The sequence below is a fragment of the Pelophylax lessonae genome, assembly GCF_965119305.1.
Source record: "Pelophylax lessonae genome assembly, chromosome: 6".
Taxonomy (NCBI): domain Eukaryota; kingdom Metazoa; phylum Chordata; class Amphibia; order Anura; family Ranidae; genus Pelophylax; species Pelophylax lessonae.
The window spans coordinates 305,402,610-305,430,566 of NC_138773.1; positions in this window are offsets into that span (position 1 = coordinate 305,402,610).

The following is a 27,957-nucleotide window of genomic DNA, read 5'->3' on the forward strand; positions in this document are numbered from 1 at the left end:
TAACTCTGCTTGCAATTCAGAAGGATGCAGGACAGGGCTCAGTGCTGCAGCTTGTTGTGTCACCACGTCTCCAAACAGCTAGTGGTGATGATGCAAGATTTGTCAGCTCTACCTCCTCCTCCATGCTCTCCTCTGCTGAATTGTCCTATGAACCACAAGTACCCCCTAAGCATTCAAGGGGCTATTCAATGAGTCAGGCTAAAAGGTAATAGTTTAGGGGAAGGAGATGAGGGCGGTGCTGTACAGAAAATTGGCGGCACTATCCTCATATAAATTATACAAAGAAGGCCCCCGTCCGTTCTCCAACTAGAGAGATTGGCCGGGGGGGCAACAATGCAGGGATTTTAAGGTGCCTAGCAATAAATATACCATGTTAAAAAAAAAAAAGTATATAAAATACTTAAATCTAAAACATAATAATACCTTTAGTTGTTCCTCCCATTTTGCTCCTAACCCCCTTTCCAGAAAATTGCCACATTTTTTTTTTTGGGGGGGGGGTGGGTGTACCTATTTTCAATGAAGCACAGCCAACACTTCTGCCTAGGCTACGTCCCCCAAATTGAAGAATCCTGCTATAGCAATGTAACACATCTGAGGAGGCTTTGTGGTAAAGTAGAATACACTGTGCACATTGAGAGTAGCGTCAGGAAGCTGACTGCTAAGACCTGGAAGAGACAGTTCACCTCCCAATGACATCACAAGATGGCAGGACTCACATCCTGATGACATCACATGAAGAATCCAGCTGCTCGGATCCTTAAGAGACAGCTGGCCTCCTGGTGACATCAAAAAGAAAATGGCGGCTTTTGTAGGTTACAGCTGTATTCACTGCGTGGGTGCTACTGTATTATAGCTCAATCCAGTAGACACGGTAAGAAGGGGTTAAAATCAAAAATTAACCCCTGGGAGGGTGAGGTGAAGTTCCTCTTTAACCACTTGACCTCTGGAAGGTTTTACCCTCTTCATGACCAGGCCATTATTTTGCTATTCAGCACTGCGCTACTTTAACTTGCATTTGCGTAGTCATGCAACACTGTACCCAAATGAAATTTGTATTGTTTTTTTTTCCACACAAATAGAGTTTCTTTTGGTGGTATTTGATCACCACTGGGGGGGTTTTATTTTAAAATGGAAAAAAAAAATATTTTCTATTTCTGTTATAAAACATAACTAGGGATGGGCTGAACGACTCCCTGTTCGGTTCACCCCAGAACTTTCCAAAACCGCAAAAGGTAAGAACCGAATAAGGAACCCCATTGACATCTCTGGGACCCGAACTGTGCCCATTCTGAAGGCTTATATGCAAGTAATTGGGCATACAATGGTTATGGGGTCCGGGTATTGCCCTGGGGGACGTATCAATGAAAGAAAGTTTGTAAAAAAACGTCATTTTTAAATGAGCAGTGGTATACTGATGCTTAAAGTGAAAGCATAAAAATGAGAAATAACAATAAAAATTAAAACATGTTTTCAATATAGTGCCTGGGGGGTCCCCTTAGTCTACCTGTAAAGTGGCACATCTGTACTGGGTATAGAAGCTGCTGCAGAAATATTTGCATTTATAAAGCCAAAAAAATTGAAATTTTCCCTGCAAGCATATGCAGCTCGGATGGCGGGAGTTTGAATTACCTTTTGGAAGGAGATGTTATAACAGACATTTAAGTGATACCATATCCGGTTCACCTGGTGATTATAAGCGGGGATGGCCAGTTAAATATAGATGGATGCTTCATAAGGGGAAAAATCTGTTTCGTTTTCATACACTGGTGTTGGAGAATGGCCATTTAGGATTGCTCAGATTACCGTAACTACTAGGAAGTATAACTCATTCACTTTTGGTGGGGATAGAGAGTGAGAAATCTCCTTTTCTCCTTCTTGCCCCCTCCTCTTGCTACAGATGCATTTAACTCTTTGTAAGTGGATCCTGAAGGAGCCCCTGAATAGGGTGAAACGCGTCAATCCATAGGCACTTATACGTTATCGTCGGGATAATTATATGCATAAGCATAACTAATCAGAATATTGTTGTACTGATCATATGTAACATGTTTTTAATTTTCTATGTACTAATAAATTGTTGATGTTTTATAATTCATGGCAAAGAACTCTCTGAGGATCTGAAAAAGATGGCCTAGGCTATGAGAAGATTGCCAAGACCCTGAAACTGAGCTGCAGCACAGTGGCCAAAACCACACAGCATTTTAACAGGACAGGTTCCACTCAGAACAGCCCTCGCCATGGTCGACCAAAAGGGTTGAGTGCATGTGCTCAGCGTCATATCCAGAGGTTGTCTTTGGGAAATAGAGGTATGAGTGCTGCCAGCATTGCTGCAGAGGGAGAGGTTGAAGGGGTGGGGGGGGGGGGGGTCAGCCTGTCAGTGGTCAGACCATACGCAGAACACTGCATCAAATTGGTCAGCATTGCTGTCGTCCCAGAAGGAAGCCTCTTCTAAAGATGATGCACAAGAAAGCCCGCAAACAGTTTGCTGAAGACAAGCAGACTAAGGACATAGATTACTGGAACCATGTCCTGTGGTCTGATGAGACCAAGATAAACTTATTTGGTTCAGATGGTGTCAAGCGTGTGTGGCGGCAACCAGGTGAGGAGTACAAAGACAAGTGTGTCTTGCCTACAGTCATGGTGGTGGGAGTGTTATGGTCTGGGGCTGCATGAGTGCTGCTACATTGGGGAGCTACAGTTCATTGAGGGAACCATGAATGCCAACATGTACTGTGACATACTGAAGCAGAACATGATCCCCTTCCTTCGGACACTGGACCGCAGGGCAGTATTCCAACATGATAACGATCCCAAACACACCTCCAAGATGACCACTGCCTTGCTAAAGAAGCTGAGAGTAAAGTTACTTGACTGGCCAAGCATGGTTTCAGATCTAAACCCTATTGAGCATCTGTGGGGCATCCTCAAACAGAAGGTGGAGGAGAGCAAGGTCTCCAACATCCACCAGCTCCGTGATGTCGTCATGGAGGAGTGGAAGAGGACTCCAGTGGCAACCTGTGAAGCTCTGGTGAACTCCATGCCCAAGAGGGTTAAGGCAGTGCTGGAAAATAATGGTGTCCACACAAAATATTGACACTTTGGGTCCAATTTGGACATTTCCACCTAGGGGTGTACTCACTTTTGTTGCCAGCGGTTTAGACATTAATGGCTGTGTGTTGAGTTATTTTGAGGGGACTGGAAATTTACACTGTTATACAAGCTGTACACTCACTACTTTACATTGTAGCAAAAGTGTCATTTCTTCAGTGTTGTCACATGAAAAGATAGAATAAAATATTTACAAAAATGTGAGGGGTGTACTCACTTTTGTGAGATACTGTATACCGGAATTTTTTTTTTTTTTTATATTACTGATGGTGGTAGTTAGTGAGTTATAACAGGACTGTGCGGGGGGACATCTGTCACTAACTGACACTGTGGGGCCCCGTTCACATAGGGGCGACGCTACTTCGCACCGCGACCTCGGAGCGGCCGCCACGGACTTCATAACATTGAAGTCTATGGCGGTCGCCTCCTGGTCGCCCCAAAGAAGCTCCGGACCCTTTTTCTAAGTCGGAGCGACTTGTGTCGCTCCTATTAGAACGGGTCCGCAGCTTCCCTATGGGAGGCGACCTACGACTTTGTGAGATACTGTATATATACGGGATGTGGTGCAATAAATGATTGCTGATTCACCCACGTTTACCTCTTATAGAAAGCAATAGTATCTTCTGTGTCCTTGCGTGCCGTTGATGAACACGCACGCTCAGCGCACTAGGTGTGAACGACCCGGGTCCTCGGTGTTGGTAACCGCACTAAAGTCATTAATATTAATGAGCTGGTAGAGCATGTGAAAGGCAGCATCACACACCAAAAAAAAAAAAAAAATGCGTTTTTTTTCATATACAGGATCTGCGTCCTGAAGTCGCTCGATGAACAGCAAACAAATAATAAAACTTAGAGGAGTATGAGCCGGATTGGAGCAGGTGATAGGAGAGCCAGATAAGAGATGTCACCATCTGTTTCCGCTCTCTGTGCAGTGACAGCGGCCATTACATCCAAATCATTATCTTTTATTTGAGCAGCAATTAGCCCAGAGCATCCGCAGGGTCCTGGGAGCGCCATCCCCGCCAAGAGGACATATAGGAACCCCATATACTGGACTTAGAATTGGTACAAAAGTGAGTTTAGCAACCAATGAGCATGGACCGTTTATGACTGCAGCACCGCCCACAAAGCTGGAAATGTTACAAAATGTTCCTTTATTTTTTGGATTTTGTTATATTTTATACACATTTAGAATACAAAATACAGGGAAATATTTTGCATGTTGAACAAAAACAAAGAAAAAAATAAATAAATAAATAAAATGGCTTGGCCCCCGTTCACACTGGGGCGACCTGTGAGGCGACCTGGTCGCCCTTAACAGGTCGCCGCAGGTCGCCTCCCATAGGGAAGCTGCGGACCCGTTCTGATAGGAGCGACACAAGTCGCTCCGACTCAGAAAAAGGGTCCGGAGCTTCTTTGGGGCGACCAGGAGGCGACCGCCATAGACTTCAATGTTACGAAGTCCGTGGCGGCCGCTCCGAGGTAGCGGCGCGCTTCTCGCACCGCGACCTCGGAGGTCGCGGTGCGAAGTAGCGTCGCCCCAGTGTGAATGGGGGCTTCATCTCAGCAATATTATCTACATTTTACCTTGGATCAGGAGGACTCTGCAGACTTTTCAGTAGGAGAGTCGCATCGTGTATTTTATAAATATTGGTGGGCCAAAAAAAAAATATATATATATATATATATATATATATATAAATAAAATAAATAAATAAATAAAATACTGTTTTGGAAATGAATACGTTTTAACTGGAGTTTTTTTTTTTTTTTTTCATTCTGCATGATTTGATTGAGAACAACAGAGAAATAACTTCATAAAACAAAGCAAAGAAATTCTAACAGAAATGTCCACATTGGAGTCCTCCTTCTGTCAGAGTCTACATTGGAGTGTCCCTTACATCAGAATCCCTCCTTACTTTAGGATCCCCATTAAAATCCCCCTTACATCAGAGTCTCTATCAGAGCCCCTCCAACACCACCACCACCACATCAGAGTCCTCCTTTTATCAGAGTCCACATCAGATTGCCCCTTACATCAGAGTCCCTACCAGAGCACCTCCAGTCTCCCCCCAAATCGGAGTCCTTTTTAGAGTCCACATCAAACTCCCACCTTACACCAGGGTTCTCATCAGAGTCCCCCTTACATCAGAGTCCCTACCAGACCCCCCCCACACACACACACACACACACACATACACACATCAGAGCCCTCCTTACATCAGGGTGCCCCTTACATCAGAATCTGCATTAGAGTGCCCCTTGCATCAGGATCCACATCAAAATCCCCCTTATATCAGAGTCCCTACCAGAGCAACCTCAGCCTCCCCCCCCCCACATCAGAGTCCTTTTTAGAGTCCACATTAAACTCCCACCTCACACCAAGGTTCTCATCAGAATCCCCCTTACATCAGAATCCCTATCAGACCCCCCCCCCCCCCCCACACACACACACACACACATCAGAGTCCACATCAGGGTTCCCCTTACATCAGAATCTGCATTAGAATGCCCCTTGCATCACGATCCACGTCAAAATCCCCCTTATATCAAAGTCCCTATCAGAGCCCCCCCCCCCCCTTTTCCCATGCCACAGTCCTCCTTTTATCAAAGTCCACATTAAACTCAGACACCAGGGTTTTCATCAGAGTCCCCCTTACATCAGAGTCCACATCGGAGTACCCCTTAAATCAGAGTCCACATCAGAGTCCCCCTTACATCAAAGTCCACATCAGACTCCCCCTTACATCAGAGTCCACGTCGGAGTGCCCCTTACATCAGTGTCCACATCAGGGGGCCCCTTACATCATAGCCCCTACTTACATTAGGGACCACATCAAAATCCCCCTTACATCAGAGTCAATATCAGAGCCTCTCCCCCCCCCCCCCGGCTCCACAACAGAGTCCTCCTTTTATTCCTTTTATCAGAGTCCACATTGGATTGGCCCTTTCATCAGAGTCCCTCCTCCCATCAGGATTCACATCGAAATCCCTGTTACATCAGAGTCCTTACCAGAGACAGCCCCCCCCCCCCACACACACACACACACACACACATCAGAGTACACATCAAACTCCCACCTTACACTGGAATTCTCATCAGAGTCCCCCTTACAAAATCCCCCTTAGATGAGAGTATCAGAGCTCCCCAGCCCACACACACATACATCAGAGTCCTCCTTTGACATCAGAGTCCACAACAAACTTCCCCCTTACACCAGGGTTCCCTCCTTGCATCAAAATCCCTATCAAAATTCCCTTTACATCAGAGTCCCCCCTTACATCAGAGTCCTTCAATATAACTGGGTCCAAATCAGAATTCCCTGTAAACATCGAACTCCCATTTTACACCAGAATCCCTATCTGAATCCTTACATTGGAATTTCCATCAGAATCCCCCGTACATCAAAGTCCCTATGAGAGTGCCCCCTACAAGTCTCTTCCTTTTTATCAAAGTCCACATCAGACTCCCACCTTATACCAGAGTCCCCATCTAAGTTTTATTTATATCAGAGTCCCCCCTAACATATGGGTCCCCCTTACATTGGGATGCCCATCAGAGTGGAGTGAATATCAGCTATGCACCAGATAAAATCTTGTAGCAGTCCACATGTGGCCCCCTGGACTGTAGCTTGGAGACCCCCTGTCTTATATATGTAGTTCTGTATGAATACAGAGGGAATTTTATAAGGCAATTGATGACATCACAAGGATTAATGAAAGCTGTTTATCACTACTTAATGTTAATTCCAGTCTTTTTGCATGGAGTTTGCATGCTCTCCCTGTGCTTGCATTGGGCTCCTCCGGGTACTCCGGGTTTCCTCCCACCTTCCACAAACATGCTGCTATTTTAAATGACTGCTGCCTAAAATTGGCCCTAGTATGATATTCTACTGAATGCATCCAAGATGGCTGCCTCACCATCTGCCCCATCAACAAATAGTGCGCTTTGAGTCACCCCGGAGCAAAGTTAGAGTAATTAGAGTAACAAAGTCACAAAGTCACAATAAAAAATAATGCTTTAATATGATCAACGGGGAGAGGTGGGGTATGGGGGGGGGGGGGGTAAACTTGGGTAAAGCCTTGACATACACTTTAGGGCTGCAACCATGAGAAAGGTGAGGAGGAGGTGGGTGACCACTTTTTGCATTATCGTTGATATCTATATTGAGCCAGGCAACGCACTGACACCTTTGCTGCCATTGTGTGATGTGCTGGGTGTTCAGTGTGACCCTGTGCCTTTAAGGAGGGGTGGGCTCCCTCCAGTCACCTGTCCTCCATCTATCCCATTAAATGCATGTGCTCCCATTGTAGAGACTCTTTAAAATTGTAGAGTTAGGGACTGCAGATTACAGGGTGCCTGGCCGCAGCCTGCAGCTTACGCATGTATTTGCAAATGTGTGCAAAAAAACCCTGTTTTTAACGCATACTTTTAGACAGTGCAATTCGGTTGGTCGCTGGCTGGTTGGTAAGTTGTGACTGGAAATCTCTTCGTTTTTCTTGAAACAGCTGAAATATCCTGTATGCCTATAGAAATCTAATTGTGTTCAGACACTTTTGTGATTCATATACTTCTGCCAGACAGCACAGCCAGGAGGATGACAGCGCTTTCTGTGTTTAGAGTTATGGAAGACAGTGGTGCCACCTCTCCGCCCACTAACTGCTGATTGGACAATGAAGGAGCAGAAGACAATAGTGCCACCTTTCCACTCACTAACTGCTGATTGGGCAATAAAGGAGCAGAAGACAGTGGTGCCACCTCTCTGCCCACTGACTGCTGACTGGACAATGAAGGAACAGAATACAGTGGCGCTACCTCTCCACCCACTAACTGCTGATTTGACAATGAAGGAGCAGAAGACAGTGGTGCCACCTCTCTTCCCACTGACTGCTGATTGGACAATGAAGGAGCAGAAGACAGTGGTGCCACCTCTCCGCCCACTAAATGCTGATTTGACAATGAAGGAGCAGAAGACAGTGGTGCCACCTCTCCGCCCACTAACTGCTGATTGGACAATGAAGGAGCAGGAGACAGTGGTGCCACCACTTCGCCCACTAACTGCTGATTGGACAATGAAGGAGCAGAAGACAGTGGCGCTATCTCTCCGCCCACTAACTACTGATTTGACAATGAAGGAGCAGAAGATGGTGGTGCCACCTCTCCACCTACTAACTGCTGATTGGACAATGAAGGAGCAGAAGACAGTAGTGCCACCTCTCCACCTACTAACTGCTGATTGGACAGTGAAGGAGCAGAAGACAGTGGTGCCACCTCTCCGCCCACTGACTGCTGATTGGACAATGAAGGAGCAGAAGACAACGGTGCCACCTCTCCACCTACTAACTGCTGATTGGACAGTGAAGGAGCAGAAGACAGTGGTGCCACCTCTCCGCCCACTAACTGCTGATTGGGCAATGAAGGAGCAGAAGACAGTGGTGCCACCTCTCTGCCCACTGACTGCTGATTCGACAATGAAGGAGCAGACAACACTGGTGCCAACTCTCCGCCCACTGACTGCTGATTGGACAACGAAGGAGCAGAGGAGCAGAATACAGTGGTGCCACCTCTCCGCCCACTGACTGCTGATTGGATAATGAAGGAGCAGAAGACAGCGGTGCCACCTCTCCGCCCACTGACTGCTGATTGGACAATGAAGGAGCAGAGGAGCAGAATACAGTGGTGCCACCTCTCCGCCCACTGACTGCTGATTGGACAATGAAGGAGCAGAAGACAGTGGTGCCACCTCTCCGCCCACTGACTGCTGATTGGACAATGAAGAGCAGCAGACAGTGGTGCCATCTTGCAGATATATAATACGGCTTTATATTCATTATCATTAATACATTTTGTACATTCTTTTTTTTTTTTTTTAATACAAGCAGTGTAAGTGGCTGATGTTGGCTTGGTATCAACTTCTGACATTTCTTGTATAGCAGAGCTCAGACTAAGAACTGGAGAAGCACAGCATTGTGCCAACCAGTTGTGCTGCAGTTCTCATGCGCTATTAAGGGGCTTACTGGTAGGAGGAAAGAGCAGAGATGAGCTCATCAGTCTGCTGCTTCTCTTTTCACTGTCCAGTTCCAGGCTGTAGGTGACAAGACCTGTAAACATCCCTGGATTGCAGTGGAGAAAAACCAGATCTCCTGCCCTGCCAAACAAGGCTGTGCTGTGTGGCAGAGCTGTGTAAATCGCAGGGCTGGGTGGACAGAAATACAAATTCTTCAGCAGACAAAGTAGCTCCCTAGCTGTTTGTTTGGACTCCAGCTTATATTAGCTTCTATATTTGGTGAATCTGTCTGTGATGTGACTTGCTTGCAGGACGGCCGTTGCCTTCTGCTCCCATTGTAGACATGATGGAAAGATTTGTTTCCTTTAGATTCGTTATTCTAGTTATTTCGTTTTGTTAAATTCCGTTTATTCCTATTCATATTCAGGATTCATATTTGGAATTTGTTCTATGTACTTTTCGAATTTACCGATTTTTTTTTTTTTTTTTTTTTCTCTCTCGATTCGAAACGTTCGAATCAATAAATTTCAAATCGGTAGAACCGAAAATTTTAGATTTTTTTTCTATTCGAATGCGGTAGCCGAGTAACCAAACATCTGATTGTTATTCATACACATCGATCTTATTTGTATTAATAATACGTTTATTCAGAATATGCGAAATGTTCTAATTAATAAAAGTAGTATCTTTCTTTCAACATTTTATTATGTACAATACTGTGCAGAATTTTATCAGCTGAGAAAAAATAATGTCAGGTACAAATGCTTTTAAATATTTATATTTTTCTGGTTTCTTTTTATCAATTTTACATTTGCAAAGTGAATGAGCAAAAGAAAAATCCTCATCCAATGATACAATGACTCTTTAACCACTTCTGGACCAGAAGGATTTCCCGCCTTAATGACCAGGCAATTTTTTTGTCATTCTGCACTGCGTTACTTTAACTGACAATTGCGTGGTTTTGCGACGCTGTACCCAAATAAAATTGATGTCCTTTTTTCCCCACAAATAGAGCTTTCTTTTGGTGGTATTTGATCACTTCTGCAATTTTTTTTTTTTTTTTTTTGCTCTATAAACAAAAAAAGAGAGACAATTCTGAAAAAAAAAAAAAAAAAAAAAAAATATTTTTCACATTCTGCTATATAACATTCCCAAAAAAAATAATTTAAAAATCAAAAATTTTCATCCTTTTAGGCCAATTTGTATTCTGTTACATATTTTTGGAAAAACTCGGAGAATTCAGTAAAATTTGTCTGTACTGTAATTTGGGGATTCGGATATATCCGATCCTCCAAATACTGAAAAATGTGTCCGAATATTTATTTGGAACGAAACGAACTGTACATGTCTACCCAATTATTAGTCATCTTTTATGGCACTTTTTCACTGCAAGTACCGGCTCGGCTCCACTCGGCCCTGCTTGGCTCGGTTTGGTTTTCCACTGCATGGTACTGCAGGGTACGGTGTTGGAACGATTCGGTATGGTTTGCTTTTCCACTAAAGTAGTAAGTGGGTGGGATAACAACGATTCTCTGACCAATCAGTGGCTAGTAGTGACAAACAGTCAAGGCTGCATGCAAAGGATTGTGGGATATGGTATTGGTACGGTCCTCTTGGGACCACAACCGAGGTGGTACTGTTTAAGCGAGCCGTACCGTTCGGTTCCATGTAGTGGAAAAGCGCCGCTGTACCGTACCGTACTGAAACGTTCCAACACCGTACCATGTGGTACCATGCAGTGGAAAAGCGCAAAAGCGAGCCGAACCGTTCAGTTCCATGCAGTGGAAAAGCGCCAAAATGCTCCAGGCCCGGAGCTTTATTCATATACAGGATGGCCAAGTCTCTTCTGCTTTCACAGCCTACCTCCTAATATTGAAGTTTGAATAATTAGCAACAATACCCTCCCCCCCAGCAACAATAGATCCTGCACACAGCAATAGACCCCCACAGCAACAATGGACCACCCACAATAAAATACCACCCCCAGCAAAAAAAAGATTTACCCCAGCAACATTAGACCCTCCAGCAGCAATAACAGATCTCCCAGCAGCCAGCATCAATAGACCCTCCAGCACACCCCTCACCCCTTGTCATTACATACATTCAGTGCTGGAGGTGCCGAAACTGTGTTCCCCCGCGTTCCTGCTAAAAAAAAAAGGCTTGTATATACATAACTTTTATTTGCTGGTAACATGATATAAGGAGAACTTTAAAAGTTTCCAAAATTATGAATACACTAAAATAGCAGGTACAAGGTACCACTGCTGAAATAGTCTTCTTTACCTGGAGAGGCTCTCAATCCCAGGCGCAACCTAATAAACCTTGACTTATCTACTGACTCTGAATCAAACCACACCCCATCCTGGACAAACCCCGCCCCTGCCATTCAATAATCCATATGGGAGTTTTATTGGCAAGTAGATGCTCTGACATTGGACATCTGCATAATAGAGGACAGTCTTAACTATGAAAGGGGCGGGGCTAAGACTCAAGGAAAGAGCTACAGCACATGATTGGTTACGTAGCAGTGATGAATGGCCCGAAAAGTTCCCTCATTAGCATTTTATTGCCAAGAAAAACACAATAGGTGTCAGTAAAAAGGTCGGTCCAAAGGTGGGTGAATGGTCCTTGGACCCGGAGGGTTAGTTGTTATTGTCATCCAATGGTAAGATGGTGGGGTGACTATGGAGAATAGGAATATCAAGCTGGCAGCACACCAAAGGATTTCCGCTATCACCATGGGGTGTGAGGGGGATGGGCAAATTTAGAATTGAAGTGTCACACCATAATATGTGAGCTAAAAATAGGTTTATTCCATACACAAACTATATAGGATTCAATACATTTTCATGATGGGGGGGGGGACTCTGATGTGATGGGAATACCTCTGATATAATGGGGGGGAGGGGCTCTGATATGAAGAGGGGAATCTGATATGACCCATCTCTGACCATCTACTGTAGTATGACCAGCCTCTTATATTCTACTGTGGTATTACCAGTCCCTAACCATCTATTGAAGTATGACCAGTCTCCGACCATCTCCTGTGGTATGACCACTCTCTGACCATCTACTATAGTATGACCAGTCTCTTATAATCTACTGTAGTATGACCACTCTCTGACCATCTACTATAGTATGACCAGTCTCTTATAATCTACTGTAGTATGACCAGTCTCTGACCATCTACTATAGTATGACCAGTCTCTGACCATCTACTATAGTATGACCAGTCTCTGACCATCTCCTGTAGTATGACCACTCTCTGACCATCTACTATAGTATGACCACTCTCTGATAATCTACTGTAGTATGACCACTCTCTGACCATCTACTGTGGTATGACCACTCTCTGACCATCTACTAACGTATGACCAGTCTCTGATAATCTACTGTAGTATGACCAGTCTCTTATAATCTACTGTAGTATGACCACTCTCTGACCATCTACTATAGTATGACCAGTCTCTGACCATCTACTATAGTATGACCAGTCTCTGACCATCTACTATAGTATGACCAGTCTCTTATAATCTACTGTAGTATGACCAGTCTCTGACCATCTACTGTAGTATGACCACTCTCTGACCATCTACTAAAGTATGACCAGTCTCTGATAATCTACTGTAGTATGACCACTCTTTGACCATCTCCTGTTTCATGACCACTCTCTAATAATCTTCTGTAGTATGACACATCTCTCACCATCAACTATAGTATGACCACTCTCAAACCACCCCCTGTAGTATGACCAGTCTCTGACCATCTGCTGTAATATGACCAGTCTCTGACCATCTACCATGGTATGACCACTCTCTGACTGTTTTGTATAGTATTAAGCATTATGTGTGACCCTTTGATGATGTAAGTGGTCCCAGCTAGGCCCCCTATAGGAAGTTGACCACCGCTGTTTTTTGCCATAGAAGAGCCTACAATATGAAGTGGCTGCTATGAAGGATGCAGACCAGGACAGGCAGACATGATTACTGAGGGGTGGGAGGATAACCGCTGAGCTTCACATGAGCTTTTTACTAAATAAGTAAATAGATATCCTGCATAGACAGCACAGCACACTGTACAACACAAACACACACAGCAAACACACAGAGCAAACAGGCAGGGCTGTATGAGCAGGATATGTGAATGAACTCCGCACAGCTCGTCAGTTTATCCCGGACACATTTTATGTCCCTTCTCCTTCTCTTTTATATTATCCACCCCCCACATCGAATATTACATTTTACTTAGATCTGATGTTTGATCATGTTTGGGATTCCTTTCATTTTATTGGTAAATTATGAAATCCTCGGCCTTTATTCAACAGACTAGAATTTTTGATTGTGAAATCTAGGAGAAGTTCCTGTTTGATTACCATTCAATGGAATTAGAATACGCTGGGGAAACAGCGAACAAATATTTATAATTAATAACATAAAGGAAAAATAAATGATTAAATAGTCACGTAACAGGATGACAAAAAAAAAAGTCCTCAGTTATGACACACACCCTATCTCCCTTCTCTTATTTTATACTTAATCATATTTCCAACAGAATTACTGCCCATTCAGAAATACGATCGGAAATAATTAGATTGTACGATGCGCCATACATTTAAAGTGGACCCAGGGCCGATGCGTCCACTAGGCAAACTAGGCAGCCTCCTAGGGCGCATTGCAACCTAGGGGCGCAGCCATGAGTTGGCACTCTCTGTCCATCATGAATGATCCTTGAGAGCTGAGGGGAGGGGGCGGCAGTGGGGGAGGAAGAATGGACAGAGGAAGATGCCAGGTGTCTGGGGCAGTGGCTGAACTACCAGGCCCTGGCTTTCCACCACTGTTGGGGGGGGGGGCCAAGAGGCAGGAAGGGAGCCCACAGGAGTACTGCCTGCATGATGATCCTCTTTGGCTGGAGCTGAGTGGTGTAAACCCTGGGCAGTAAGTGACTCTCTGTACTGAGCTGGTGGGCAGCCGTTTATTTCCCTGGGTCGGTATTAAGCAGGGAGCGGAGGAGAGCTGAACCTGACCCCAAGCTTGACACTGGAGGGTGGCACCTTTACTGGAGCAGAAACGACAAGGCACCGGAATGGTCTGAGGAGGTTGGGGATTAGGGACGTGCGGAGTTCTCGGACTGCTGCTTCTCCCTTCACCAGGAGTCGGTTGGAGCTGTGGTGAGCACTGTGGTCCAGAAGAGGAGCATCCTAGAAGAAGGAATCAGCAGGATCACGGGGAAGGAGGGCAGAGTGCGGGCCACTCTCTTCATACCGCCCAGTGAGTGTCCCCAGAACAGGGGATCAGGGTCCCTGGGAGTGACATGGAGGTTCCCTGGTGTGAAAGGGAATCAGGGTCACCATGTGCCATGGGGGATAGGGGTCACCGGGTGTAACAGGGTTTCAGGGTCACCAGGTGTGCAATGAGGGATTGGGGTCCCTGGGTGTGCCATGGGGGACTGAGGTCCCCAGGTGTGACATGAAGGAACATCAGGGTCCCCAGGTGTGACATGGAGGATCATCGGGGTCCCTTGGTGTGGTATAGAGGGACATTAGGGTGCCCAGGTGTGACATGGAGGAATATGGGGGTCACTGGGTATGACAGCATAACATAGAGGAGCCATCAGATCAGGGTCACTGGGTAGGACACAGACGAGTTTTTAACCCCTTCCCTTTTTATTTTTTTGGGGGCGGGGGGGGGGGGCGCAAGTAGCTGGTCTTGCCTAGGGCGTAAAATAGTCTAGCACAGGCCCTGAGTGGACCTTCACCCTGGATAAGATTGTTACATTTGTTGCCACCAAAAGGGGACCATTGCATTTACTCCTTGTTGTAACATTTGCATTAACACAAAGGTTACCACAACGTGCATTACAGCACCGTTTTGAATGACACCCCCAGGGCCGGGACAAGGGGTGGGCAAGAGGGAAAGGTCAGGTGCCCTGGGCAAGGCTGAGCAAGGGGGCAAAGAAGTTACACAGGGCAGAAAATCTATTCAATGGCATGCATTATAAGTGGGAGAGGAGATTCAGTTCCTCATCCTTGCCCTGGGCGCTAGACAAACCTGTCTCCATACTGGACACCCAGGGGAAGGAGAGCAAAACACGCCTGCATCACAGTATGCCGCAACATTGCATGGGGAAATGCATTGCATGGGGAAATGAGTTTTGTGCTTTTTTTTAGCATGGTAAGTTGCAGTGGCAGCCTTTTATTTTTAATAGACTGCTGCAACATACGTTAATGCACACATTGAAGTAAATAGGCCCTAACTACCTCCCTCTCCTTTATGCGGTCTCAATTAAGTTGGATCTGTCCTGAAAATAAAATTGGGGGCTGTTATTACCAGACTCCTTTTGGAAATGTCCATTGCTGTATTTATGATGATCCTCTGGCTTCAGCACTTCCTAAATCACTGACTGGGAACACGTATGCAGCTTAGGAAAGTAAAAATCCGTATCTGCTTCAAGTCATTCAGTGACTCTGAGTTATTGAAGCCAGAGGATCAGCATGGCAGCCAGGATTTCCAAGTGGACAGGTCACCATTGGTATCCTCTGTGTTTCTTGCATGACGAGTTGTGCATTCACAGGCAGATGAGGAGTTCATTCCGACTATCCTAATCTCCAGGCTTCTTCTATGTCAGTGACTCAGGAAGGATTACAGACAAGACAAATGTTTGGGGTATGGTAGATGCGAGTCAATTGTAGGGTTATTGTGGAAGTGCGTAGTAGAGATTATAAGAAGTGTAAATTAAGTGAGAAGTAAAAATTGATTTGATTACTTGGAGCAGGTGAATGGTAAGAAGTAACAAGTATAGTGAACATATGGAATAGAGTGTTAGACGTAGAGAGTGAGTTAGAAATTTGGAGTAAGAGAGTAGTCAAGAATTTAATGAGTAACATGGAATTTATGAGCAGTATTATGGGTGTGACTAGACAGTACAGGCTGTTTGTGGTGTGCATTGACCAAGTAGTACAGAGTATTAGGAGTGTGCAGTGACTGAGTAGTACAGAGTATTAGGAGCATGCGGTGACTGAGTAGTATAGAGTATTCAGAGTGTGCAGTGACTGAGTAGTACAGAGTATTAGGAGTGTGCAGTGACTGAGTAGTACAGATTATTAGGAGTGTGCAGTGACTGAGTAGTATAAAGTATTGGAAGTGTGCAGTGACTGAGTAGTACAGAGTATTACGAGTGTGCAGTGACTGAGTAGTACAGAGTATTAGGAGCATGCGGTGACTGAGTAGTATAGAGTATTCAGAGTGTGCAGTGACTGAGTAGAATAGAGTATTAGGAGTGTGCAGTGACTGAGTAGTACAGAGTATTAGGAGTGTGCAGTGACTGAGTCCAACAGAGTATTAGGAGTGTGCAGTGACTGAGTAGTAAAGAGTATACGAAGTGTGCAGTGACTGAGTACAACAGAGTATTAGGAGTGTGCAGTGACTTAGTAGTACAGAGTATTAGGAGTGTGCAGTGACTGAGTAGTACAGAGTATTAGGAGTGTGCAGTGACTGAGTAGTACAGAGTATTAGGAGTGTGCAGTGACTGAGTAGTACAGAGTATTAGGAGTGTGCAGTGACTGAGTCCAACAGAGTATTAGGAGTGTGCAGTGACTGAGTAGTAAAGAGTATACGAAGTGTGCAGTGACTGAGTACAACAGAGTATTAGGAGTGTGCAGTGACTTAGTAGTACAGAGTATTAGGAGTGTGCAGTGACTGAGTAGTACAGAGTATTAGGAGTGTGCAGTGACTGAGTAGTAAAGAGTATACGAAGTGTGCAGTGACTGAGTACAACAGAGTATTAGGAGTGTGCAGTGACTTAGTAGTACAGAGTAATTGGAGTGTGCAGTGACTGAGTAGTACAGAGTATTAGGAGTGTGCAGTGACTGAGTAGTACAGAGTATTAGGAGTGTGCAATGACTGAGTAGTACAGAGTATTAGGAGTGTGCAGTGACTGAGTAGTACAGATTACTTGGAGTGTGCAGTGACTGAGTAGTACAGAGTATTAGAAGTGTGCAGTCACTGAGTAGTACAGAGTATTAGGAGTGTGCAGTGACTGAGTAGTACAGAGTAATTGGAGTGTGCAGTGACTGAGTAGTACAGAGTATTAGGAGTGTGCAGTGACTGAGTAGTACAGAGTATTAGAAGTGTGCAGTCACTGAGTAGTACAGAGTATTAGGAGTGTGCAGTGACTGAGTAGTACAGAGTAATTGGAGTGTGCAGGGACTGAGTAGTACAGAGTATTAGGAGTGTGCAGTGACTGAGTAGTACAGAGTATTAGGAGTGTGCAGTGACTGAGTAGTACTGAGTAATTGGAGTGTGCAGTGACTGAGTAGTACAGAGTATTAGGAATGTGCAGTGACTAAGTAGTAGAGAGTATTAGAAATATGTAGTAACTGAGTAGTACAGAGTATTAGGAATGTCTAGGGATGGAATAGTACAGAGTATTAGGACTGTGCATTGAGAGAGTAGTACAGAGTATTTTAGTAATGGCCAGTGACCGAGTAGTACAGAGTATTAGGAATGTGTAGGGATGGAGTAGTACATAGTAGTTCAGTAACGGCCAGTGACTGAGTAGTACAGAGTATTAGAAATATGTAGTAACCGAGTAGTACAGAGTATTAGGTATGTGTAGGGATGGAGTAGTACAGAGTATTTTAGTAACGGGCAGTGACTGAGGAGTACAGAGTATTTGGAGACTGCGCTATTCAGTCACTACACACTCCCAATATTTTGAACTATAATGAGTAAGCAGTAAGCATGGGGGAGCTGGGGACAGTAGCTGAGTGATGGGGTAGCTGGGGATAGTGGACAAGTAATGGGGAAGGTAGGAAAATAGATGGGTGATGGTGGAGCTGGGGTACAGTTGATGGGTGATGGGGGAGCTGGGAACATCACAGGAGTGATTGGAGAGCTAGGGACAGTATATGGGTGATGGGAAGTTAGGGACGGTATATGGGTTCTGGGGGAGCTATGGATAATATACAAGTGCTGGTGGATTTGCATGAAGACAGTAGATGAGTGATGGGGAGCTGGGGGCACTATGTATATTTGGGGATGCTAGGGACAGTGGATGAGTGCAGAGGGGAGTTGGGGACAGTCTATGAGTTCTGTGGTTGTTGGGAACAGTAGATGGGTGCTGGGGGAGTTAGGGACAGTAGATAAGTGATGGCGAGTTGGTGATAGTATTAGATGGAGAGCATAGGAATATAGACAAGTGCAGGGGAAAAAAGCAATATGAGATACTGAAGGAGCAATATAGGTATGTGTATGGTGGTGGGGAACATAGGACAATAAATGAGTGCTTGGGAAGTAAGTCTTATACAGTAGAAAAGAACTAAGGAATCAGGGGAATGTAGATGAAGGCTGGAGGAGATGGGAACTGGGGGAGCTGGGATCAGTAGATGATGGGAGATGGTTACTGAGGGATCTTGGATCAGAAGATGACAGGGAGCTGGGATCCATAGATGAAGGGGAGGAGGGTGTAGATGCAAGCAAGAGAAGATGGGAATTGGGGGAGCTGGTATCATTAGATGATGGGGAAAGGGTACTGGGGGAACTGGGGCCAGTAGACAAGGCAGAGGTGGGTACTGGGGAAGCTTGGATCAGTAGATTATAGGGAGGAGAGTGTAGATGTAGGCTGGGGCAGCTGTGTACTGGGAGAGCTGGGATCTGTAGATGATGAGAACCCGATGAATGTAGATGTGGGCTGAGGTAGCTGGGATCAGTAGATGATGTAGAGGGGGTTGTAGATGTGTTTTGGAGGGGAGGGATACTGGTAGAGTTGGGATCAGTAGATTATGGAGATTGAGGAAATGTAGATGTGGGCTGGGGTAGATGGGTTCAGGGGAAACTGGAATCAGTAGATGATGGGGAAGTGAAGTGTAGATGTGGGCGGGGGGGAAATGGGTACTTGGACGAGTAATTGATGGGAAGGGGGTTTAGATGTGGGTATAGGGAGATCAGTACTGGGGGAGATGGGATCAGTGGATGGTTGGAGGGGGTGTCATTTTGGTCTGTGGGAGATGAGTACTTGGGGAGCTAGAAACAATATGTGATCTGTAGGAGGTGTAGATGTGGGCTGGGGGATCTAGAATCAGCAGTTTTGGGATATGTGGAACATAAAAGTGGGCTGGGATCAGTTCATGATGGGGAGGAGGGTGTAGATGTGGAATTGCATAGATGGGTACTAGGGGGAGCTAGGATCAGTAAATGATGAGGCAGGGGAAATGGGTACTGGGGGAGCTGGGATCAGTTCAGGATGGGGAGGAGGGTGTAGATGTGGACTGGGGTAAATGGGTACTGGGGGATCTAGGATCAGTAGATGATGGGGTGGGGGGAGATGGGTACTGGGGGAAATGGGATCAGTACAGGATGGTGAGGAGGATGTAGACGTGGACCAGGAGGGATAGGTACTGGGGGACCTAGGATCAATAGATGATGGGGTGAGGGAGATGGGTACTGGGGGAGTTGGGATCAGTTCAGGATAGGAAGGAGAGTGTAGATGTGGACTGGGGTAAATGGGTACTGGGGGGCTAGGATAAGTAGATGATGGGGTGATAGAGATGGGTACTGGGAGAGCTGGGATCAGTTTAGGATAGGGGGGGGGTGTAGATATGGACTGGCGTTTAGGTTCTAGGGAAGCTAGGATCAATAGATGATGGGGCGGGGGAAATGGGTAATGGGATAGCTGGAATCAGTTCAGGATGGGGAGGAGGGTGTAGATGCGGACTGGAGTAGATGGGTACTGGGAGAGCTGGGATCAGTAGATGATGGGGTGGGGTAAGTGGGTACTGGGGGAGCTGGGATCAGTTCAGCATAGGTAGGAGGGTGTAGATGTGGACTGGGGTAGATGGGTACTGGGGGAGCAATAATCAGTAGATGATGGGGTGGGGGAGAAAGGGTACTGGGGGAGCTTAGATCAGTTCAGGATAGGGAGGAGGGTGTAGATGTGAACTGACGTAGATGGGTACTAGGGAGAGATAGGATCAGTAGATGATGGGGTGGGGGAGATGGGTAATGTAGGACATTCTACTAGGTTTGTCTGAAGGTGTCTGAGTGTTACATGAATATTCCAAGTATCCTGTCATTTACCTTGTCTGTACCTCTGTTGGCTGTTGTGAAGTCTAAATTAATGCATCTCTCGATGAACCGAATTACTGTGGGAATAATTGTAATTATAATAATAATAATCAATCCACATCCCTACTACTATATGACTACAGGTAGTGAGAGAGTTGGGGTCAGTTCAGGATAGGGAGAAGGGTGTAGATGTGCACTGGGGTAGATGGGTACTGGGGGAGCTAGGATCAGTAGATGATGGGGTGGGGGGGAGATGGGTACTGGGGGAGCTGGGATCAGTTCAGGATAGGGAGGAGGGTGTAGATGTGGACTGGGATGGAAGGGTACTGGGGGAGCTGGGATCAGTTCAGGATGGGGGAGCAGGTTGTAGATGTGGGCTGGGATAGATGTGTACTGGGGAGTTAGGATTACTAGATGTTGAGGTAGGAAAGATGGGTACTGGGGGAGATGGGATCAGTTCAAGATGGGAAGGAGGGTTTAGATGTGGGGTGGGATAATAGGTATATGGTGAGCTACGATCAGTATATGATGGGGTGGGGGAGATGGGTAATGGGGGAGCTGGGATCAGTTCAGAATAGGGAGGAGGGTGTAGATGTGGACTGGGGTAGATGGGTACTGGGGGAGCTATGATCGGTAGATGATAGGGTTGGGGAGATGGGTACTGGGGGAGCTAAAATCAGTATATGATGGGGTGGGGGAGATGGGTACTGGGGGAGCTGGGATCTGTTCAGCATGGGGAGGAGGGCGTAGATGTGGACTGGGTAGATTGGTACTGGAGGAGCTAGGATCAGTATATGATGTGCTGGGGGAGTTGGTACTGGGGGAGTTAAAATCACAATGTGGTGGGGTGGGGGGAGATAGGTATTTGGGGAGCTAGGATGAGTATATAATGGGCTGGGGGAGATTGGTACTGGGGGAGCTGGGATCAGTTCGGTATAGGAAGGAGGGTGTAGATGGCGACTGGGGTAGATGGGTACTGGGGGAGCTAGAATCATTAGATGATGGGGTAGGGGAGATAGGTACTGGGGGAGCTGGGATCAGTTCGGGATTGGGGAGGAGGGTGTAGATGTGGGCTGGGGTAGATGTTTACTGGAGAGCTAGGATTACTAGACGATGATTATTAGATGATGGGGTAGGGGAGATGGGTACTGGGGGAGCTAGGATAAGTTCAGGATAGGGAGGAGGGTGTAGATGTGGACTGAGGGAGATGGGTATACGGTGAGCTAGGATCAGTATATGATGGGGTGGGGTAGATGGGTAATGGGGGAGCTGGGATCAGTTCAGAATAGGGAGGGGGGTATAGATGTGACCTAGGGTAGATGGGTACTGGGGCAACTATGATCGGTAGATGATGGGGTGGGGTAGATGGGTACTGGGAGAGCTAAAATCGGTATATGATGGGGTGGGAGAGATGGGTACTGGGGGAGCTGGGATCTGTTAAGGATGGGGAGGAGGGTGTAGATGTAGACTGGGTAGATGGGTACTGGGGGAGCTAGGATCAGTATATGATGTTCTGGGGGAGATTGGTACTGGGGGAGCTAAAACCAGTATGTGATGGGGTAGGGGGAGATGGGTACTTAGGGAGCTAGGATCAGTATATGATGGGCAGGGGAGCTGGGATCAGTTCAGGATAGGGAGGAGGGTGTAGATGTGGACTGGGGTAGATAGGTACTGGGGGAGCTAGGATCAGTAGATGATGTGGACTGGTGTAGATGGGTACTGGGGGACCTAGGATCAGTAAATGATGGGGTAGGGGTGTAGGTGTGGGTTGGGGGGAGACCAGTAGATAATGGGGAATCAAAGGAATGTAGATGTGACTGGGGGAGGTCAGTAGACAATGGGGGGGGGGGGTTACAGGGACTGTTAGGGGAGTGCTCAGGGACTGGCAAACAGTAAAGGGGATGATAGGGACTGTAAGGAAGAAAGAAAGCAGAAAGGAACATTTGCTACAGATTACTGAAGAGGGGGGAGTTGGGTGAAGTTTTCTCCTAATGGATTACACATTTAAATAATTTCCAGGGACAAGTAGGCTATGATCCTAACCCTTCACTCAGCATGCTGACCCTTGTAGTTCCATCACTCCAGCTTCCCCGAACCTACAGATATTTCCTTTAACAATCTACATACTCCATTGTCAATGTAAAAAAATGAATACAAAAGAATTGAATGAAAGAATGTAGGAAAAAAAAAAGTCAGGCTTGCGGAGTGAAGCTGATCGGTGTTCACAATGTAGGGACTCCTCTGCTCCTGGAGGGACTGATGAATGGACGGGCGTACGGCCGCGTACCGGCTCCTCGGCTCCTCTCCGCGTTGTCGGCGCTCCGCGGTCTGGCTGCACCTGCATAACGCGAGCCGAACGAACAAAACGTCAAATCAGGCATTGCGCGTCTGGCTCGACGTCAGGCAAGTACAGAAATCCGAGAGGTGTATGGAGGGGGAATCGGGCGATCTCTCATCGGCGCCTGCAAGCAGAATAAGCGGAGAAAGCGGTGAAATCTCCCGACACAAACCCTGCAGGGTGAGAATCGTCCATACACATAACACAGACAGACACATCACAGGACACAGACAAAGAACTGTCCAAGTCTGTGGGACTACAAGTCCCAGAGGTTTGTAGCACTTGTAGAGGCACAGATCGAAGTTGCTGATTCCAGTCTGCAGAGGAAGGAAATGGCAAAGCTGTTGCAGATCAGACATTAATGCCCCATACACACGTGCAGATTATCTGCAGACTTTTGTCTGCAGACTTACCAAAACCATATAATATGAGGTCAAACCTAAACACTTTCAATTTGTATGCAATTCGGCAGGCCCTTGCACTACATAGAAAAGGTAAGTCTGCAGACAAAAGTCTGCAGATAATCTGCACGTGTGTACGGGGCATTACAGAGAAGTTTGTCACATATATAGAAGCTGATAAGTCAGCAGAGATCAGGAAGAGATAAGGCAGCATAGAATGTGATAGGGGGGAGGGCAGAGCATTTCTATCCCTGCCTAATTGGGTAACTGACTGTAGCTGCGACTAAATGCTTAGAGCGCCAGTTTTTTTTTTTTTTTTTTTGCAAACATGCATGAGTTTTCTGTGTAAGGTAAGTGCTCCCTCTTTGCCCAGCTAAGTTACATTTACATCAATGTGCCCCAAAAAGATTAGCTTGCTTTTGTAAATTTTTGCCCAGGTAAGTGCCATCTACATTGGTGTACCCAGTTAGATTATGTTGCTTATGCCCTTATACCCAGATCAGTGCAGCCTTTTAGTTAGCATCATTGTACCTCAATAAGATTGACTTTCTTTTGTACCCATGTAGGTGCCACTTTTTTGCCCAGTTAGATATCCGTGTTCCAATAACAATTACCTGCCTTTGTGCCCAGATATGTGGCATTAGCATCAATGTATCCCGGTTAGGTTACCTTGCCTATGTGCCCAGATCAGTGCACTTTTTTTTTGCCCAGCTAAGTGACATCTGAAATCGATGTGCCCAAGTAACAATTACTTGTCTGTTTGCCCAGATCAGTTTGCCCTTTTTGCTCAGGTAAGTGCCATCTACATCAGAGTGCCCCACAAAGATTAACTTGTTCATGTACCCAGATCAGTGCACCTTTGTTTGCTCAGGTAAGTCCCCTCCACATCAGAGTGCCCCAGTAACAATTACTTACCTGTGTGTCCAGATAGGTGCTCCCTGTTTGCCCAGGTAAGCAACATCTACATCCTTGTGCCCCAGTAAAGATTAGCTTGTTCATGTACCCAGATCAGTGCACCTTTCTTGCCCAGGTAAGCAACAGTATGCCCCAGTATGATTAGCTTGCCTGGGTGTTCAGATCAGTGCACCTGTTTTTCCAGGTATCATTACCATCGATGTATCCCAGTAAGATTAGCTTGCTTATGTACCCAGATCTGTGTGCCCCATTTGCCCAGGTAGAAGGCATTAACATGAGCATATAACAGTAAGATCACCTTGCCTATGTGCCCAGATCAGTGAACCCTGTTTGCTCAGGTAAGTGTCATCAATATCAGTGTATCCCTGTTCGGGATTTGCCCAGATCAGTGCACTTTTTTGCCCAGGTAAGTGGCATTTAAATCAGTGTGCCTGCCTGTGTGCCCAGATCATTGAGCCCTGTTTCCCCTGTGTAAGTACCATCTACATCAGTGTGCCCCTGTAACACCTGTCTGTGTGCCCAGAGTATTGAGCCCTATTTGCCCAGGTAGGTACCACCTACATCAGTGTGCCCCAGTAACAATTTCCTGTCTGTGTGCCCACATCATCGAGTCCTGTTTGCCCAGGTAAGTACCATCTACATCAGTGTGCCCCAGTAACAATTACCTGTCTGTGTGCCCAAATCATCGAGTCCTGTTTGCCCATGTAAGTACCATCTACATCAAGGCGCCCCTGTAAAACTTACCTGTCTGTGTGCCCAGATCATTGAGCCTTGTTTGCCCAGGTAAGTACCATCTACATCAGAGTGCCCCAGTAACAATTACCTGTCTGTGTGCCCAGATCATTGAGCCCTGTTTGCCCAGGTAAGTACCATCTACATCAGAGTGCCCCAGTAACAATTACCTGTCTGCATGCCCAGATCATTGAGCCCTGTTTGCCCAGGTAAGTACCATCTATATCAGAGTGCCCAGTAACAACTACTTGTCTGCGTGCCCAGATCATTGAGCCCTGCTTGCCCAGGTAAGTACCATCTACATCAGAGTGCCCCTGTAAAACTTACCTGTCTGCGTGCCCAGATCATTGAGCCCTGTTTGCCCAAGTAAGAACCAGCTACATCAGAGTGCCCCTGTAAAACTTACCTGTCTGTGTGTCCATATCATTGAGCCCTGTTTGCCCAGGTAAGAACCATCTACATCACAGTGCCCCTGTAAAACGTACCTGTCTGTGTGCCCAGATCATTGAGCCCTGTTTGCCCAGATAAGTACCATCTACATCACAGTGCCCCAGTAACAATTACCTGTCTGCGTGCCCAGATCATTGAGCGCTGTTTGCCCAGGTAAGTACCATCTACATCAGAGTGCCCCTGTAAAACTTACCTGTCTGCGTGCCCAGATCATTGAGCCCTGTCTGCCCAGGTAATAACCATCTACATCAGAGTGCCCCTGTAAAACTTACCTGTCTGCGTGCCCAGATCATTGAGCCCTGTTTGCCCAGGTAAGTACCATCTACATCACAGTGCCCCAGTAACAATTGCATGTCTGTGTGCCCAGATCATTGAGCGCTGTTTGCCCAGGTAAGTACCATCTACATCAGAGTGCCCCTGTAAAACTTACCTATCTGTATGCCCAGATCATTGAGCCCTGTTTGCCCAGGTAAGTACCATCTACATCAGAGTGCCCCTGTAAAACTTGCCTATCTGTATGCCCAGATCATTGAACCCTGTTTGCCCAGGTAATAACCATCTACATCAGAGTGCCCCTGTAAAACTTACCTGTCTGCGTGCCCAGATCATTGAGCCCTGTTTGCCCAGGTAAGTACCATCTACATCACAGTGCCCCAGTAACAATTACCTGTCTGCGTGCACAGATCATTGAGCCCTGTTTACCCAGGTAAGTACCGTCTACATCAGAGTGCCCCTGTAAAACGTACCTATCTGTATGCCTTGATCATTGAGCCCTGTTTGCCCAGGTAAGTACCATCTACATCAGAGTGCCCCTGTAAAACTTACCTATCTGTATGCCCAGATCATTGAGCCCTGTTTGCCCAGATAAGTACCAACTACATCATAGTGCCCCAGTACAATTAACTTGTTCCTGCACCCAGATCAGTGCACCTTTTTTTTGCCCAGGTAATTTCCTTCCACATCAGAGTACCTCATTAACAATTACTTACCTATGTGCCTGGATAGGTGCACCCTGTTTGCCCAGATAAGTGACATCTACATCCTTGTGCTCCAGTAAGCAATCATTTCTCACCTGCCCAAAAAATAATAATTTCTCATCTGCCCCAAAAAAATAATTTCTCACCTGGCCAGATAACTAAAAGACCAGAACACTTGTGCCTCTATTGCAAAAGTCACTTGTAATTACGCAGCCAACCCCCACCACCTTCATTAATTTTTTTGCGTCTACGCCAAAAAAGTGCGCCCAGTTTGCCCTACATCAGCGTGCCCATGTAAAATGACTTGCTTATATGCCCAGTTAAATAAATGCCCCTTGAGTTGACATTTAAAAAAAAAAATGCTGTGACCACCTGTATCCACGGCAGGTGAGGACCACCCCAAACTCAAAAATAATCGGTGTGGCTGTCATGTAAGGGGCATTTAAACCTTCTGGGCATCAGAAGCATGTGGTTCGCTGGACGCTGGTTTAGGGTCACCTGTACCTGGGTGGCAGGTGCCGGATAAGTACCACCTGTATGGATGTGTGCCAGGTATGGATCACCTGTGTCTTCGGGGAGGCAGGGAAGTGCCAGCTCAGGCTGGGAAGCTGTTGCAGGCTTGCGATTCTTCTTTGCATGTGATCACAGGTGAGAAGATCCTTGCTGCTCCCTCTGTGTTTGCTCAGGTAGGACGGTACCTGCCTCTCTCTCCTAAGTGTCTTCAAGCCAGCGTCGGCTGCTGTGACACGTTGGCAGGAGCCCGTCCGGTGCAACCAGCTGTCTGGCAGTCTCTGGAAAGTTGTGGAGTGAAGCCAGGCACCCGGGGCTTTATATAGCCCTCCCCCAATTCGCCAGAGCTTCCTAATTTATCAGAGGACAAGAAAACATCCATATGGACGCGCAGGTATATACATACATGCATACATCCCAAAGACGCATGTCCGCAGGAGGATATTGAATTTTTTTTTTTTTTTCATCTTGGTGTAAATGGAGAAGCTCTTCTAAGCACACCTGTCACTTAGGTACGTTTGTTTCAGAGCAAATATTGACACAGGAAAGGGAGGGGGGGGGGGGTTGGGAGGCGGGCAAAGGTGGAGCCCATCGGGCGAGCTTTCCTATCTAGCGAGCCTACTTTTTTTATGCAAAGTAGCCCTGGCCTTTTGTTCATGTAAGCCTGGTGGGTCGGAATAAAAAAAAAAAAAAGGTAATGGGGGAGGAAAATCATGGATTTATTAACCTGTATTGAAACAACACCAGCTGCTACTTTCCACCCACCTGAAATTGCTCATTTGCACACATTTCTATACGGGGGGGCAGAGGTGATTGGAAAAGATGGAGGTTGCTAGGCAAGGCAGCGGCTGATGGGGTATTTTAAGGGAATTACACCAGCACCAGGCTGCCCTGCAACATCATAAACAGACATCGCCAATTTGCTAACAGAGACGTCTTTTTTTTTTTTTTTTTGCATTATTTCTTGTCGCCATCTGCGCAGCGACTGAATCACCTGGCTTAACCGGTTCGTTACTAGACACGACAGGAGCAGATTGTACAGGTTTTTTTTTTTTTAATATAGCGCGCTTATAAAAACTTTTATTTGACTGTACCGCTTTGTATTGATTTTTTATTTTATTATTAGGTTTATTATATAGCGCCACTTTGTTCCAGAGCCATGTACTCTTCAAACACATCGAAAGTACAGAACTGAGCTGGAAAAAAGAACGAGGTTCTGCTTGCTACTTTGCTAGACATTTCAATCTGCTAAGAAAAGAAAGAAATTGGAAAATGAAATAAATGCTACAAAAGTAACAAATTCAATTTAAAGTAAATCTATTTTTTCTTTTTTTCCCATTTATTTTTTTATATTTTTTTATATTTTATATATTTTATATTTTTTTATATTTTATATTTTTTATATTTATTTTTAATATTTTTATATATTTTTACCTTTTTTTTTTTTATTTTTTTCTA